Source organism: Toxorhynchites rutilus, chromosome 3, assembly GCF_029784135.1.
Source record: "Toxorhynchites rutilus septentrionalis strain SRP chromosome 3, ASM2978413v1, whole genome shotgun sequence".
NCBI lineage: Eukaryota > Metazoa > Arthropoda > Insecta > Diptera > Culicidae > Toxorhynchites > Toxorhynchites rutilus.
Genome location: NC_073746.1, coordinates 27,001,545 through 27,019,435, shown reverse-complemented (window position 1 = coordinate 27,019,435; position 17,891 = coordinate 27,001,545). Strand labels below are relative to the sequence as shown.

The 17,891-nt window shown below is 38.0% G+C and overlaps 1 protein-coding gene across 3 annotated transcripts in view; it reads right to left on the bottom strand.

The window, feature by feature from the left end:
• The window catches only part of LOC129776735 (MDS1 and EVI1 complex locus protein EVI1-A), a 277,466-nt gene that overhangs the window by 125,479 nt on the left and 134,096 nt on the right, over window positions 1-17,891 (bottom strand). The gene's annotated exons all lie outside the window — the stretch shown is intronic.

Here is a 17,891-nt window from a genome sequence, read left to right as displayed (position 1 = left end):
CTTTTCAGTGAGAGTTCTAACTAATGATCGATATATAATCCATCGGTCAAACCACAAATATTCATTATTAAAGGGTGTGTCACATCAAATTGCATCACGGAAAAAAACCCTGTAGAAATTCGCCAAGTAGACCGATCCTTTTGAAAATTTTAGACAGTAAAATAAAAACTATTACTAACAACTTTTGGCATTTTCTTTTTATTCATACTTCGAGCCCAAGCCCGTATGCTCGCACCTTCCTCTTTACCCCGTCCATAAGGTTCTGTACAACGTCAGGTTGTAGTTTTTTTTGAACAGAAATCCATTTTCTCTTGAAGTCCGCCTCCGATTTGACAACTTTTGGGTTCTTCCGGAGGGCCTGCTTCATAATCGCCCAATATTTCTCTATTGGGCGAAGCTCCGGCGCGTTGGGCGGGTTCATTTCCTTTGGCACGAATGTGACCCCGTTGGCTTCGTACCACTCCAACACGTCCTTTGAATAGTGGCACGAAGCGAGTTCCGGCCAGAAGATGGCCGGGCCCTCGTGCTGCTTCAATAGTGGTAGTAAGCGCTTCTGTAGGCACTCCTTAAGGTAAACCTGCCCGTTTACCTTGCCGGTCATCACGAAGGGGGCGCTCCGCTTTCCGCAAGAACAGATCGCTTGCCACACCATGTACTTTTTGGCAAACTTGGATAGTTTCTGCTTGCGAATCTCCTCCGGAACGCTGAATTTGTCCTCTGCGGAGAAGAACAACAGGCCCGGCAGCTGACGAAAGTTCGCTTTGACGTAGGTTTCGTCGTCCATTACCAGGCAATGCGGCTTCGTCAGCATTTCGGTGTACAGCTTCCGGGCTCGCGTCTTCCCCACCATGTTTTGCCTTTCGTCGCGGTTAGGAGCCTTCTGAACCTTGTATGTACGCAGGCCCTCCCGCTGCTTGGTCCGCTGGACGAATGAACTTGACAAATTCAGCTTATTGGCGACATCCCGGACCGAACTTCTCGAATCACGTCTAAACTGCTTAACTACGCGCTTGTGATCTTTCTCACTGACGGAGCATCCATTTTTGCCGTTTTTCACCTTCCGGTCGATGGTTAGGTTCTCGAAGTATCGTTTTAGTACTCTGCTGACTGTGGATTGGACGATTCCCAGCATCTTACCGATGTCCCGATGTGACAACTCCGGATTCTCGAAATGAGTGCACAGGATTAATTCACGACGCTCTTTTTCGTTCGACGACATTTTTCCAAATTTACGAAAAATTGGCAGTGAAGCATGGCCAACGTGATCTATACACTCTTATCTGATTATAAGCGAAAGCTGAAGATATAATTCCTAAAAATTAAATTTCTACAGCGTTTTTTCCGTGATGCAATTTGATGTGACACACCCTTTAGAACTGGGAAAAAAACTAAATTGTAGTTAAAAACAATCATCAATAATACGATTCCTGCTTCACATATAGGACAATAAAACACTCTAGATTCGATAGAAAAATGTAGATGCTGGCATCCATTTACGAATGCAAAAAATTGTTTTGGAATTCAATATTATTTTTATTTTATCATATTGTTTATAATGTTGTGCTTGTGAAATAAATGCAACCGAGGCAATCCAAGCTATTTATCAAGCGTTTCAGAAAGATTTTAGAACTCCATGTTCCGATTGGTTTACCTCCATTCCACGGAGGAATTTTGTTCCAATTTTAGACCCGTCCAGCGGGTTCTATATCTCCGCAGCTCGGCTTACCCGCAAATTATGCCGAAGCATGGCAGCAGTGGGCTTCGACCAATTTTCCTCTCAGTTCGAAATTGATTTTCCTGCAGCAATCCGTGCCAAGCATCCTCATTTCATGCATCATTTAACGGACGTGCGCGCGCTTGCGCTCTAACCCCGATCAAATCGATTTGATCCAAACCGCGCCCGCACATTGTGCTACTTCCCTGGACTTGGTGCGGTCTTGGCATATGTACATGCCACATGCCACCGCCCGCTGCCTGCAATCCCCTCAGAGCAGCAGTGGAAACGTGATTCCTCTGGGGGCGATAGCGTAGATTGCACATTAGAGCTGCAGCATCTGCAATCACCCGCAGCCGAGTGGCGACGCCTCTCCACCTCCACCTATCGAAAAAAAAAAAGCAATGGCAATGGTAGCCAGCAAGCCAGCAATAGAGGTGGTGCACCAAATTGATCGGCTGCTGCTGCTGCCGTACCAAAGTCCGATCGCCTCCGGGTCATCGTCGGCGGCTTGATTGCATTGTTCTACTTGTGGGCTCCTCGTGTGTCCGCATTGGATGCTCCTGAGCATAAGTGCAATTTCCACTACGGTTTTTTTCTCTCGTTCATACGTGGAGGGGGCGCAGCGAATTCGGTTGCGAAGACGATTGCGAGTGGAACATATTTTTCTAGGGCTTTGCTATTGCGAAAAAGCGTGCGAGAACATATGGTTGATGAGGGTCAAATTTCCCAGAATTATTCGCCTGAGGTGGCCAAATTCTATGCTACCAGCTGACTGTAGATCGCTTGCAATTCAGAACAATCATGAGAATTCGCCCGCGCTGACATCCGTGCGTTGCTCGATTTGCCATTATCTCGCGCGCGGATTGTTGTTGGTGCAATCATGTTGAAATAGTGCTACCAAATGGGACAGTAAATACTTGTCCATTTCCGCCGGCAGGGATTGTGGCGATGGCGATGGCGAAATGGTCTAACCTGGGCACGATCAACGACGTGCTCAAAATGCTTCACCGTGACCAATCGCGGCTACGTGCATCCGCTGCCGGTTGATGCACTTCCATCGTAGCGAATCTGTGGCTGCATCAATGTTGCAAATGGCTCCCGTAGGCAACGATCGGGAGAAATTATGAGCGGCTGGTTTGGTGGTCGCGCTGGTCTGCACGAAAATACATGATTGCGTGGTAATCTGTTTTCTTACATTGTGGGTCTGTTGATGCTCAATGTTCATACTCAGGAGGTAATGCTTTCGGTATTGAATATTATCAAATTTTTCATTTTTCATATAAGTTTTCGTCTTTATTCGAATATCGAATACTGGAGCACACTTCTCATGAAATCATTAATATGAATTTAAAAAAACATCCGAATATCGTTCACCTAAACTCCATCTGCATGGAAAATATTAAAATCATTTGGTTTTCGTTTCAATGATATAATATTAATTTATGACAAGGAGGCGATCTGGCGTAGTGGTAACATCCATACCTCTCACCTGAAGGTCACGAGTTCAATACTCACTCCCGACATTCTTCCAAAAATGGAAGTAAAACTGACGAACCAACCAAAAAGCGTTGAAAGTCACTATAATACAGACATAAAAAAAAAATTATGGCAAGGGGAGATCGGTTGTCCTATTACCACTCATTTCTCAAATGCTTTGAAAACGATTATAGTATAATCGTTCTATAATCGTTTTCAAAGCATTTGAGAAATGAGTGGTAAATAATAGGACAACCGATCTCCCCTTGTCATAATTTTTGCGAATGTGCGAATTCTGTGTAAAAAACTGTGTCGATTTTCCAAATTATTTATTTATTTTAATTTATTTTATTTATTGATACACAAATCATTGTAGCGTAAGGAATTCTCCTTTTCATGTACTACATTTAGTTTGAATTCATTGAGCTCTTCAATCTACTTTTAATTATCTATCATTTTAAATTTAACTAATTAATTTTGTTGATTCCTCCTGTTAAACCATTTAACGCATTCCCTATGAAATCCACTCACACTATTAATACTCTTAATTTCGTTAGGTAACTGATCCCAAAAACCAATGCCCCTGACAAACAATGTATTTGCATAATGCGATGACTTATATCGTGGTATCACATAGTTCCTACTACGATTACTACGAAAGGCAGTCTGTTTTTCATATAAGTATGTAGGGGAACGAAAATGAATAATTTTGAACAAAGTTAGACATGCTCGCAACTTTACAAATTCATGGAAGGGACAGCCCAGTAGAACATGATGCTTATGAGACACTCTAGAAAATCTACCTAAATTAAAAACATATCTAATACAACAGTTTAAAACAATTCTAAATCTGTCAATCGCTCGAGCAGATGCATTCAACAGAAAAACATCTCCATACATAAAATGAGGAAGAAGCAATGATTGAAACAGACGTAACTTTATAGGAGTTGGAAGCATGTAAGATGAAAGCCTCAAAAGTCGTAAACCAGCGAATATTTTGCTACATTGTTTATGAATGTGTTTGTCCCATTCTAGATTGTTTTGGATGATAAACCCTAGATTACAAGCCGTGTCAACGTAATCTAATTTCTCGGTGCCTAAGAACAAGGATGGTAACTCGCTATTTTGATTATTTCTGGCAATAAACATAGCTTTAGTTTTTAATTGCATTCGCTGGCAGCATGTTCCGAATCGACCATCGATAAATTCTACCCAAATCAAAATTTATGAAGTCAGATATCATAGGTACTGTGAATCTTGCAGTGCTTCAGAACAGATGGTAGATCGTTGATAAAGCATGAAAATAACAAGGGGGCCAAAATTGAACCCTGAGGGACACCAGACATAATTGGAATGTGTTTGGAATATTTTCCATTTGCAAAAACAGCTTGCGTTCGTTTCGATAGATACGAGTGAATCAAGCTAACAGCTGAACGGCTGGACGAAAACTCAGAGGATAATTTTTTCAAAAGTTTAGTATGCGATACTTTATCGAAGGCTTTAGAAAAATCGATCAATATTAAAACAGCAACACCTTTCCTATCAATAACCGAGTGAATATCATCGTGCACTTTCAAAAAGGCAGAAGTTGTGCTATGTCCACGGCGAAAACCTGATTGAAGATGGTGCATTAGATTATAACTATTAATATGGGTTTGAATTTGATTTTTTATCAATCGTTCAAAGACTTTTGACAGGGCGCACAGAATGCTTATCGGTCTTAAATTAGCCAAATTAACGCTTTTCTCTTTTTTTTTTGAATAGGAATTATTTTAGAAAATTTCCAAGCTTGCGGAAATTTAGAAGAAACAATAATAAGATTGAATATAAATCTCAATACAGGACAAACCGAAGGAAATAAAAGTTTGATGAATTTCAAAGGAATTTCATCAAAACCCACTGCATCAGATTTAATTGAGTTTAATGATATAATAATATCGTTATCAGAAATTTCTGAAAATGCAAAACCATTCGTATTTACTGGAGGAATAGGGAATAATTCAGTGTCCGTAGAGAAATTGGAGCTAAAATATTCGTTAATTTCGTCGTTATTATTATCAAACTGTTCAACATGTTGTGAATTTTGACACACATTAATACTTTTCAGTTTTTTCCACAAGTCCTTGCTCGAATGTGTCGAAATTAGCTGATTGGATGTATAATTAATTTTTGCAGTGTTTACTATGTGAGTGACTCTGTTTCGAAGACGCTTGAATTGATTTTGGTTATAAACAGATCTATCCGAGATCCATAAACGATACGCAATATTTCTTTCCAGAATAGCTTGCGCGATTTCATTAGTAAACCATGGATTCTTTTTAGCACGTGTTGTCCTTAATGGAACAAAAGAATTGAACAGGTTTAATAGATTTACATTGAAAAAGCTAAAAGCCAAATCGACATCAGTTATGCTATAGAGATATGCCCAATTAATTCTCTCAAAAGCATCCATAAGAGACGACAAATTCAAATTCCGATAATCGCGGAAGGTATGGATAGAATCGACATGAGATCGACTTATTTTAATGGATGAAAATAAAACATCATGTCTTGAGAATGCTGGTGCAGAAACTTGGTTTAAATTTAAAACAAAGTCTGCATTATTTGTTAAAAATAAATCAATTAACGAACTACCACTTGAGAAAAAATTAGTGTTCGTAGAATTTATGCATTTCAAACCATAAAAATCAAGACAACTTTTCAATCTTTCTGATCTACTATCAGTTCTATTGAAGTTGGTATTAAAGTTACCCAAAAGTATAACATTTTGAAAATTTACAGATATATCACGCAGTTTGTCAAAAAGAAGTTCAGAACAATCCGTTCTAGGAGGGTTGTAACAAACCCCCAAAAGAAACTTCTCCGAATTATGCATTATTTCTAGAAACATATATTCAGTGCGAGACATGCTACCAACCCCGACAAGTATATCTGATGCGGAAAGTACTTTGCACTTCAAGAAGCTTCTGTAATAAACACAAACGCCCCCACCACGGCTGTAGTTGCGATCATTTCTAACGATGTTGTAACCATCAATTCCTATAAGAGAATCTGGGACATCAGCAGTCAGCCAAGTTTCGCTCAAACAAATTATATCGATTTTACTGTCTGATTTTACTTTATGTGCTTTCATACATTTTGAATTCATCTAATTTACTTAATTGGCGCGCACAAAGACTTTGAATATTAACATGACAGATATTTATGTTATCTGTCTTTAGTGCACAATTCATCACAATACGCGGGATACAAACATTCGCAGGAGCATTGTAGGCACCATCACCTAACATCGAAACAAAACAAAAGAAGTGGAAACCACAAAAAATGCATCATATAGCCCAACCCGTTAGAATCAACAATTGAATAGAGCAATGAGTAATCTTTCGTATAACAATTCATTGGTATTTCGATTATTTCAATTAACATTTGTGAAGTGGTTCAAGTGAAGAATGTATCTATCACAACGTGGTCGTAACAGCAGCAAAAGCAGGAACAACAGCATGCACAGGAACAGCAGCCGCCTCAGCTCATCTGTATACCCGTCCCCCCTCACTTTTAGGAAGGATGGAGAGAAGGATGTAATATGGAAAGGATTCATGGACATAATTGAGAAGGAATAAACAAAAGCTTCGAAGGAAAGGTTTTCGACTTCATCAGGAGCGATCATTAAACTGCGACAAATCCTCCAGCATACGTACCAAAACTGCTTCTGCGTCAACCGTAGCTTTGACAAACACACATCCGTCCTTAGTAAACACGGTGTGTAACTTTCTCGATCGTCTCAGGCTAATAGCTTTACCTTTGATCCTCCTAACTTCTTCCGTTAGATTTTCATTGATATAGATTCTCTTGTCAACATTGAATCCAAGGTGAATCAATGACAAATTTCTCAATGAGAAGTAACGACGAAAGAAGTCTTCGCGAGCCAGTTTGAACGCAAATTGCAGTGCAATTGGTGGAGTGGCGCCAACCGAGATGTTTCCCCTAGCCAAACTTTTGGCAGAGATCAATGGCTTACATTGTTCATTGTAACCAAGGGCGACCGCAACATTCCGAGATATTTCATTTAGGTCCTCATTTGTAGTATATGGAACACCAGCCAACAGCAAGTCAGAACTCTTCTCCATTGCACGTACTCGATTATAGTTCTGGTTGACATCAGTACGAATCTTGTTTACAGATGAAGATAGACAGTTGATTTCTCTGCTGCACTCCGATTTGAAAAGCTGAACATCATTCCGTAGCGTCGAAATTTCCATCTGCAGATCTTGCTTACAGGAATCAATCCTAGCGTTTGTGTCCTTAAACATGTCCTGCATACGCACTAGAAGCTCCGATAGGCTTTCGACTTTATCATCAATTTTATCCAGTTCCTCGCGCGAACGTTTATTTGCATTCCCGTCGCAGCTCAATCCCAAGGTGTTATTGTTTGTTTTGCCTCTCACCATCGTAAAAGCACTTTGTTTTGCTTCTGTTGGTAGCGGATGAACCCGTTCTGAGCGTAGTCGATTATTATGACGGATCAATCGTGAAATGAGTTACCAATGAAACAATGGCTATAGATGTAGAATATGTTGGATTTGCACAACAGAGTTAGTTTGAAGACGAGATTGTAGCTAATCCAGAGCGTGGAACTTCATATGCTTTGCATCCGGTGATGATTCTAGAAGAATTGTGTTGCAGAATAAGTCCACGTCGAGGCGAAAATTACGTAGAAACTTCACATAAACCACTACAGTAGCCAGGTTACTCACTACTCTCGCTCATCCCTTTAGGAATTTGCGATAACATAGTTGACCAATTGACCAATCCTATTTTCATCATATATTATTTGAGGGGGTGTAAGTTTGATCGATTTCTCTCCATCAACTTTCTCTTTAGTTCATAACTCAACTGCAAAAAAAGTTCCAATTTCACTTCGCTATATAATCCGATAGATGAGGCTCCGACCTATCTTCCACATTGTCAAATACCTCCAAATCTATCAAGTATTAGTTCTGATAAATTCATATTTGAACAGTGTAGAAAGTATCTGGTAGACTTCATAAGTTGTATGCAGTTACATCATACCTTAGATATGACACTAAGCGTATGCTTTTCGAAAGTCTTTTATTACCTCACATCATTGCCTGTGATTTTCTTCTAATGAAATCATTATTTTTGTGCAATCTAGACCACGAGTACTATTGAAAGCTTGTGTACGATAGGTATTTAATTTAATAACTGGTCAGCCAATCAGAAGATTTTGAAGATTTTTATCAAGCATATTCATTTCAAAATTCACTTCATTCACTTCAAAATCGTCTGATTGGCTGCCCAGTTATTAAATTTGCTACTTATTTCTATTTGGATAACCTTACGAAAGTAGACCCTCAGTTAATAATTGCTAAAAATTAAAAATACTAACAGGCTCAGACGCAAAAATACATGAAATTCCCCGACATTGGCATACTTTCAGGCAGGGCCCGGAATCTACCAAGATGAAAAATAAATGTCGACTATCCTCTCAGTCGCTTCGCTTCGACTAGCACTACTTCGGCATTCGCCGTCAACATAATTTGCATTGACTAGGAACTGAATTGACTAGCTTTAAAAATGAGGATGACTAATGAACTAGTTCAGTCAGTGGTTGTTCTAACTGACGGGACTAACGAATAAAAATCGGCCTCTTCATTCAACTGACTTCAATACACATTTCTACCCCCCCCTAGGAACTATTGTTACCCGCGTACGCAATATTATTTTTACGTCCATATTAAGAGGAACGAAAATTTGATTTCTGATGCAAAAAAGTAGTAGCCCCATTAATGGACGGTTTATTGTCTACCCATCGTGAACTCAAACTAACGAACTTAGACAGTTATCAGGCATGCTAAAAAGTTTTTTTGCGTTAGTGTTAGTAAATAGCGTGCAAAATAACGCACACACACACACTGCAGACTATTTCATACAAGTGAGTAATTTTCGTGTACGATACAAAAAAAAATCTAGCTTATCTGTAGCGTATGTCAAACCACGTTGAACTCAAACATCGATACATGCATACGTAGTACATGAGAGAGAGAGGAACGAATTCGTTTTGGGGGAAGTCAATTCTAAATGCAATGAAGACAATTTGACGGGAAAGAATGAAATGAGATAGTCAAGTCGTAGAGTGGGGAAAGCGACTAAACGCCCGACGGACATTTTGGCGGAGAAGCTGCGTGAAGAAGTCGCTAAAGTCATCTCCAACTGACTTGACTATGACTATGCTGAGTCCTGCTTTCAGGTATTTTTTCTCCGTGAGGGGCATTTCACCTTTGCATCCACTGCCGAATGAGTTGGCTCTTGCAAATTCAAGAGTATTTATTAGGAAATGTTTAGAGGACTCAATTGTTGACCACAAGAATTACATTGAAGTTGCAATTACTAATGTAAGAATCAGTTATGCTTATTATTTTTAATAAGGTGATGAAACCAGTATGACAATTAAAGAGACAAAAGTCTCAAGTTATTTATTAAAATTGGATAAACAATAAATAATGTACATTCATTATAACATTCATTCGAACTAAGAGGATACGAATGGAAAAAATAGTGCTGCTTTTTTGTCGAATTTTCATATCCGTTCAATGTTTAATTTAATATAAACGAGTTTCATGCTAATTCGACTGGCCACTGGCAACTCCATCTCAGATTGCAGTAGAGCCTGTGTAAAGTGTAAAGACATTGGTCAATTGAGTAACTTTGCAAACTCAAACAAAAAAATACTAGGGGAGGTGGGGGTAAAACGGACATGTTAAGAAAATTTTCAATTATATCTTCGGAAACTCATGTTTCCCAAAACTTTGATGCAGTTTCTTGCAATTCAATATACTGTTTCTCTACTCTACTCAATGTTTTACAAAAAAAAGGGTTTTTCAATGATTTTTACTGAAATTAAAACAGACCGAAACGTTCAACATTTTCTTCGTTGCGGGTAATATGGACATAAAGTATGGGAAATATGGACAGGTTTGCAATATATGAAGCGCAGAGGTTTATCGATACCCGAGAGGAATAATTTTATTCAACCATGGTCTTAACTCATCACGAATGTCCGTTAAATGATGAAAAAATCGAAATAATCTTCTAGGTGTGATGTCGTGCTTTTCAGCAGTATAAACGAACAGACACTCAACTATTATGCTTTTGGTTCCAGTCAGCTTCTAAACAGACCAAATTTGGCGATTTTATTTCCATTTATAGACAAATGGAATTCATTAGGAACAGATTGAACAGACTTTTCACAGTCCATCTCACTCCCACTGGCAACTGTCCGTTTACCCCACCAGTACAATTATTTCAATAATTTTAATGTTCCACTCAAAAATGAATTTACTTTTCCGTACATACCTAATATCGCTTCTCTGTCAACTCACAAACCGAAATATAACCATCAGCGAATTGAATTTTGATATTAAACCAAACATGCTTAATATCGAAGCAGCTAAAATTACATCCACACGCGGTATCATGAAAAATCTTCGGTTTTTGTTTCCCTTTTCCACTATTGATCAGTATACATTGCCATAGGGTGGCTTAGATATTATAGAACAACATGTAGAAGGTGTTCTCATTAACAGAAATCTGAAATTCAAAATGAAACTATGCAAATCAACCACCTGTTCATATTACCTCCGCTGTCCGTATTACCCGCGTTTCCCCTACCACCGTTTCGTCTCATATTCCGAACACTTCATTTTCAAATGTAAATTTACTAAACTTTAATGCCATAAATAATTGCATAATGAAAACCCTGACATTCTTTGGAGTGTAGCCTTCATTTTAATATAATTTACAGGTGTCGATACACCTTATTATTTATTACACTAAGTATTTGTAAAAAGTGACCATTGATAAAATGTTTACGTTAGTAAATTCCTTAATAAACAAGCATCGTCAATTTTCCAATACTAGTAGTTGTTTTAACTAAAAATTGATAAACAAATGATCTTTTATGTGGAAATCGTCATTAAAATTAGCATCTAAATAGTGATCGGAGTCAGTGACAAAAATGGTGTTTGGAATTTGAGACAAATGTAATTTAACATATTTTCAGTTTTCCCCATCCTCGAAAGATCCAAGATAAAAATTTGAAAAACATACTGAATGTGAATCTTACTACGGTGTATCAAGAAAAAGTATCAAACGTCTTTTCTAGATATGTGTGATATTTTTCAGATTTTTTTTTGTGTTGCGCGGCTCAAAAATTTTTTTTTTATATTTCCAAAGAGTCTGGCTAGGTAAGGGAGTAAAAAGTCCCCCAAACCAAACCACCAGCTGTATGGCAAATATTAATATCCTATAAATAAGACATTTTGGAGGTTTATTTGAACCCCTATGTGATTTAACATAGGATCTATAGTGAAAAACGTACTTTATCGTTTATTTCACGCCATCCTCAACAGATCCGAGATAAAAATTTGAAAAAAATACTGAATGTACATCTTACTACGGTGTATCAAGAAAAAATATAAAAAAAAAATTCTTCAAAAATTTTAGTACCTAAAAAAAATATTGGAATTCTGAAATTTTTTTTTTTGGATTTAGAGATTCAGTACTACTCTAATTCATATTTAAATGTGCTCCTACGGCTTTTCTAGATTGATAAATATCTTCAAGCTATTTTTTCATCTAACAATAAAAAAAAATAATACACAGTACAAAAAATTTTTATAGATTTTCTGGAATTTCGAAATTTTGAATAAAATATATAACTTTGAGACCCACATCTGCTCAAATTTTTATTTAAATGCGTTCGTATGTGTCTTTTTTTCTACATTTGGCGTAATTTTTCTTGAATTTTTAAGAGCATTGCGGCGCACAAAAATAATTTTCTTCACCGTCTGCCTTATTTTTTTTATTTTCTTGAAATCGATTATTTTATTTTATTCGTGGTTTTCAATTGTAAACAATTTTTTTTCGCACAATCTTCTTAAAAATCCAAGAAAAAAATAAGCTACATGTGGAAAAAACAAAAAAATCACATATACCTAAAATAGACGTAGGAAGAAATTTGAATACAAACTAGAGTAGTACTGAATGTCATAATAAAAAAAAAAAAAAAAAATTAATTTAAAATAAAGATAAAAAATTAATTGAAATTTTTTTGACGTTTGATTTTCTGATGAAAAAATTGTTTGAAAATATTGATCGATACACCTAAGTAAGATGTACTTTCAGTTTTTTTTTCATATTTTTGTCTCAAAGCTATTGAGGATGGCGTGAAAAAAAACGAAAAGGTACCTTTTTCACTATAGATCATATGGTGTACCATATAAAAACTCAAATATATGGTACTACTGCCAAAATGTTTTATTTAGTACCCTATACAATATTTTCCATACAGCTGGTGATTTGGTTTGGAGGACTTTTTACTCCCTTACCCAGCCAGACTATTTGGAAATATAAACAAAATTTTTTGGTACCGCGCAACACTGAAAAAAAACTGAAAAAAATCACACATATCTAGAAAAGCCGTAGAAACACATTTAAATATGAATTAGAGTAGTACTGAATCTCTAAATCCCAAATTTTTTTTTTTAATTTCAAAATTTTTTTAGTACTAAAATTTTTGATGAAATTTTTCTTGATCCACCGTAGTAAGATGCATATTCAGTAGTTTTTTCAAATTTTTATCTCGAATCTTTTGAGGATGGCGTGAAATAAACAAAAAAGTACGTTTTTCACTATAAAGGGTGTGTCACATCAAATTGCATCACGGAAAAAACGCTGTAGAAATTCGCCCAGTAGACCGATCCTTTTGAAAATTTTAGACAGTAAAATAAAAAATATTAAACAACTTTTGGCATTTTCTTTTTATTCATACTTCGAGCCCAAGCCCGTATGCTCGCACCTTCCTCTTTACCCCGTCCATAAGGTTCTGTACAACGTCAGGTTGTAGTTTTTTTTTGAACAGAAATCCATTTTCTCTTGAAGTCCGCCTCCGATTTGACAACTTTTGGGTTCTTCCGGAGGGCCTGCTTCATAATCGCCCAATATTTCTCTATTGGGCGAAGCTACGGCGCGTTGGGCGGGTTCATTTCCTTTGGCACGAAGGTGACCCCGTTGGCTTCGTACCACTCCAACACTTCCTTTGAATAGTGGCACGAAGCAAGATCCGGCCAGAAGATGGTCGGGCCCTCGTGCTGCTTCAATAGTGGTATTAAGCGCTTCTGTAGGCACTCCTTAAGGTAAACCTGCCCGTTTACCGTGCCGGTCATCACGAAGGGGGCGCTCCGTTTTCCGCAAGAGCAGATCGCTTGCCACACCATGTACTTTTTGGCAAACTTGGATAGTTTCTGCTTGCGAATCTCCTCCGGAACGCTGAATTTGTCCACTGCGGAGAAGAACAACAGGCCCGGCAGCTCACGAAAGTTCGCTTTGACGTAGGTTTCGTCGTCCATTACCAGGCAATGCGGCTTCGTCAGCATTTCGGTGTACAGCTTCCGGGCTCGCGTCTTCCCCACCATGTTTTGCCTTTCGTCGCGGTTAGGAGCCTTCTGAACCTTGTATGTACGCAGGCCCTCCCGCTGCTTGGTCCGCTGGACGAATGAACTTGACAAATTCAGCTTATTGGCGACATCCCGGACCGAACTTCTCGGATCACGTCTAAACTGCTTAACTACGCGCTTGTGATCTTTTTCACTGACGGAGCATCCATTTTTGCCGTTCTTCACCTTCCGGTCGATGGTTACGTTCTCGAAGTTTCGTTTTAGTACTCTGCTGACCGTGGATTGGACGATTCCCAGCATCTTACCGATGTCCCGATGTGACAACTCCGGATTCTCGAAATGAGTGCACAGGATTAATTCACGACGCTCTTTTTCGTTCGACGACATTTTTCCAAATTTACGAAAAATTGACAGTGAAACATGGCCAACGTGATCTATACACTCTTATCTGATTATAAGCGAAAGCTGAAGATATAATTCCTAAAAATTAAATTTCTACAGCGTTTTTTCCGTGATGCAATTTGATGTGACACACCCTTTAGATCCTACGTCAAACCACATAGGGGTTCAAATAAACCGCCAAAATTTCTTATTTAATATCCTATACAATATTTGCCATACAGCTAGTGATTTGGTTTAGTAGCACTTTTTACTCCCTTACCCGGTCAGGCCCTTTGTTCAATATTTTTAAATGAGAACATAAACAATTTTCTCCACGCCATCCTCTGACCATTTTATATGCAATACCATGCAATGCTTCGCAGCACATGGATAAAAAAATTGTGAGATAAGTGTCCAAAACTCGATTACAATCGCCCGAGAAATAAAGGAAACACTGGAACTGGACGTTTCGCCTAGAACTGCTTTGCTGCTGACGGTGATTGGAGGTGTCTCCTCAAAAGTTGACCCTTGGGCTTCGTGTTGTTTCCAACAGGATAACGACCCCAAACATACCAGCAAAATTTCGAAGGACAATATCAATCCAAAGAGGATGAATTTGATGGAATGGCTACCCCAAAGCACTGACCTTAACCTTTTATAAGGCCGTGGCAACTATATTGATAAAAGATAAAAAAAATTTTTTCGCTGCACTTGGAATATTACTGCAATATTTAGCTTAGACAAAGATTTCTATCTGGGAATACTCCAATTTTTTTAGGGCTGCCATCGCAATTTTAGAGCAAGGGCAGAAAATTCTGTTTAAATTCGTTGAAAATTCAACATGTTGATATGTTTTTCATTGTAAACGTTTTATTTTTGATCTACTGTGTAAGGTCATGCAGTTTTTTTCAATATCTTGATTTTTGCTAAATGTTACTCTCAGTTCGGCTGCAGAAACGAAATGGGATTGGGAGAGAAAAACGTGAGCGTGACCTTCTTTGACTCACATCGTAATGACAATTGAATGGATTTCTGAGCGGGCGCTAGCTAATATACGGATTTATGTGATTTCAATAGCCTGTTTCCAAAGAGTTTGGAATCGAATTTGGCAAGCTATTGAAACAAGTTTTCGGGTCAATAATTAACAATTATATAACTCCAATGGATAAGTGGATAATCATCATACCATTCCGTTCAGCCGGCAAAAAGGTTTTAACGTTCTAAACCTTGCACTCCAAGAGTCACTCTCTCGTTTTTGAAACTTTGAACTTACACCGCGGTACAGAAATGAAAGACGTAGTCCTACGTCAAAAAAAAAAATTGTTTCTTTCGCTGCATTTGAAATATTGTTTTAATTTTTGCGCATTTTGGTGCAATAAAGTGTAAGGATTATAAGGAATATGTGTTCTGAAGTTGAAGTCGATCCCTTGTCTAGTTTCCACGGCTTTATGAAGGGTTAATCCAACATTGCAGACCGATCACGAGATTTCTCGTGTTTCGCGTTCCGTCTGTTACGTATCGGATCACGAAATAATTCGTGTTTTCTACACTTGAAGGTTAAATCCTTGGTTTGCCAAGAATCTAACAAGGGCTACCGATGGCTCGCCTTCGTCTCATCCACATCGAAGGAAACGAGCTCATTCGTGGAATCTGAACAAATGAAGCGTTCAATCTGTCCCAAAACGCGCGGTCCTTAATGTGGCAAATAAGACTGCACTGACCATATAGGGGTAGTGGGGGCAAAGTGGTCACCTGCTTGTTTGGTAGTATAACTAATGACTGTAGATGCCGTATTAATAGTCACCTTATGTTTGAAGAATTTAATGACTTTTGAGTCAACCTGTGCTGCAATAGGGCGCATGCCAAAATATAAATAAAAGTAGAAATTGCTTTCTCGATAGCCATTAGGCCGTAGTTCTGTGCGCATGGTATCTAAGGAATTTCTCGTGAAATTTAGTCTATTCAATCTGATATATTGGACAAATCATCAGTTTGGACGACTGTTCACATTTGCTAGGAAAGGTGAACAGATATTTTGTTTAATCTCAACGATTAATTAGCATAGAAATTACTTTGATGTTTGGGGGCAAAGTGGTCATAGGTGAATAACAACTTACAATGTTCTGTTTACTAAAGCTGATACACCGCATCAAATTCTGCTCTTGAAGAAGATCCTATTGTGGCTTTGACCCTGGATAAATATGCCACTCTTATGGGGGTCTCCGTAGCCACATTGGTTGCGCGTTCGCTTAGTAAGCGATCGATCGTGAGTTCAAAACTCAGGGCCCTCATTGACCATCTTTGTGTTGTTACAGAATAGCTACGTCCACGCAACAATCATCAGCGATGGAGATCGATCCACGGTCGAAATAAGATCGATTCATCCATACAACTGCTCTGCTCTGCCAGACACATCGGGCTACTGTTCTATAAATAACTCAACAATGATCAATCAACTGTCTCCGCTGTCCGGTGTTCCAACTGGACAATGGAAGAACAGAAAGAATACTCTTACGCCTAAATGGCTACTGTGTGAATGTACCATATGTAATGGTATAGAAGGAATACTGGCGAATGGCAACTGTGTTATGTGCTAATTATAGATATGATAACCATGTGACATGTACACGATTAAAATTCGGCTCTATTACAGCTAAAAAATGCTAATGAGCCTTAAATAAATAAATGGGATAAAAAAAAATATGCCACTCCAACTAAACCAAGTCTCATTATGCGGAACGTTATGTGTTTCTTTCTTACTACGTTTTTGTATACATGAGAAAATTTAAATGTAGACTATAGGTGAATAGGCCAAGCTTATTTCATACATGTACTTACTATATCGAACATGATTTGAACAAATTTGGACGAAAAAAACGCAAAATTCTATCCCATTTATCTTGATATGTGCGAGTGACCACTTTGCCCCCACTAGGTGACCACTTTACCTCCAAGCAAAAAAAAGTTCGATTTTTCACACTTTTTGTTAATGACGAAAAGTGTACTGTTTTGATTTTTTTATAGTAAAAGCCGTTTGCTATCTTGAACAACAATGAGTTGAACTATAATATTCTTCGAGAAACGAAAATTGAAGAGGTTTGTGGACGCTGGAAATGGGCTTATTAAATTTTCCACAAAACGAGTACAAGTATAAAACCATATTTAATTTGAAGAAAACACTGGTTTATTGTATTAAAATGAATAAATCTACTTTTTTCAAAGTTTTTTCTTCCCATCGATAGCTATTCATATTTCTCATCTCTTTGGCACTTTGTGAATGCCACTCCAGAAGAACTGTTCCTCTTGGAAGCAAAAATTCACAAAGCTATTTCCGTTTATTTTCGTAAGAATTGAAGCGCTGATCAGCAAGTGTTCCATAGTTCCAAGTTCCATAGATGTAAATAGGCAGAAGTCGGAAGAAGCCAAATCGGGTGTGAAGGGATTTCCCAACTAAGTTACTCAATCATTTACCTTTGGCCATGCAACGGATGCTGATGGTTCCCCTGGACTTAACCGAGTTCTTTGATGATTAGGATTCTCGAAATAAATCCACAAATCCAGCGGTTCAACAAAATGGTAATTTTTACGAAATAAATCCGCATCAAAATAATCATTTTGTTGATCCACTCAAAGCACTGAAATATTCCAAAAACATGTTAGCCGTGAGCTTCGGTTAACATGTTCTTGTCGAGCAAGGAGGAGTTACCAATAAAGCATAATGATGAGCATGGAACTGACAGTTAGATCCAATTGATCCAATTTCAGTTTAATATTTATATATCCTCGTTTTTCGAACTCTCTAGAAAAATCAGACCAATACAAAAGTCCGAGTTCGCGTTTAT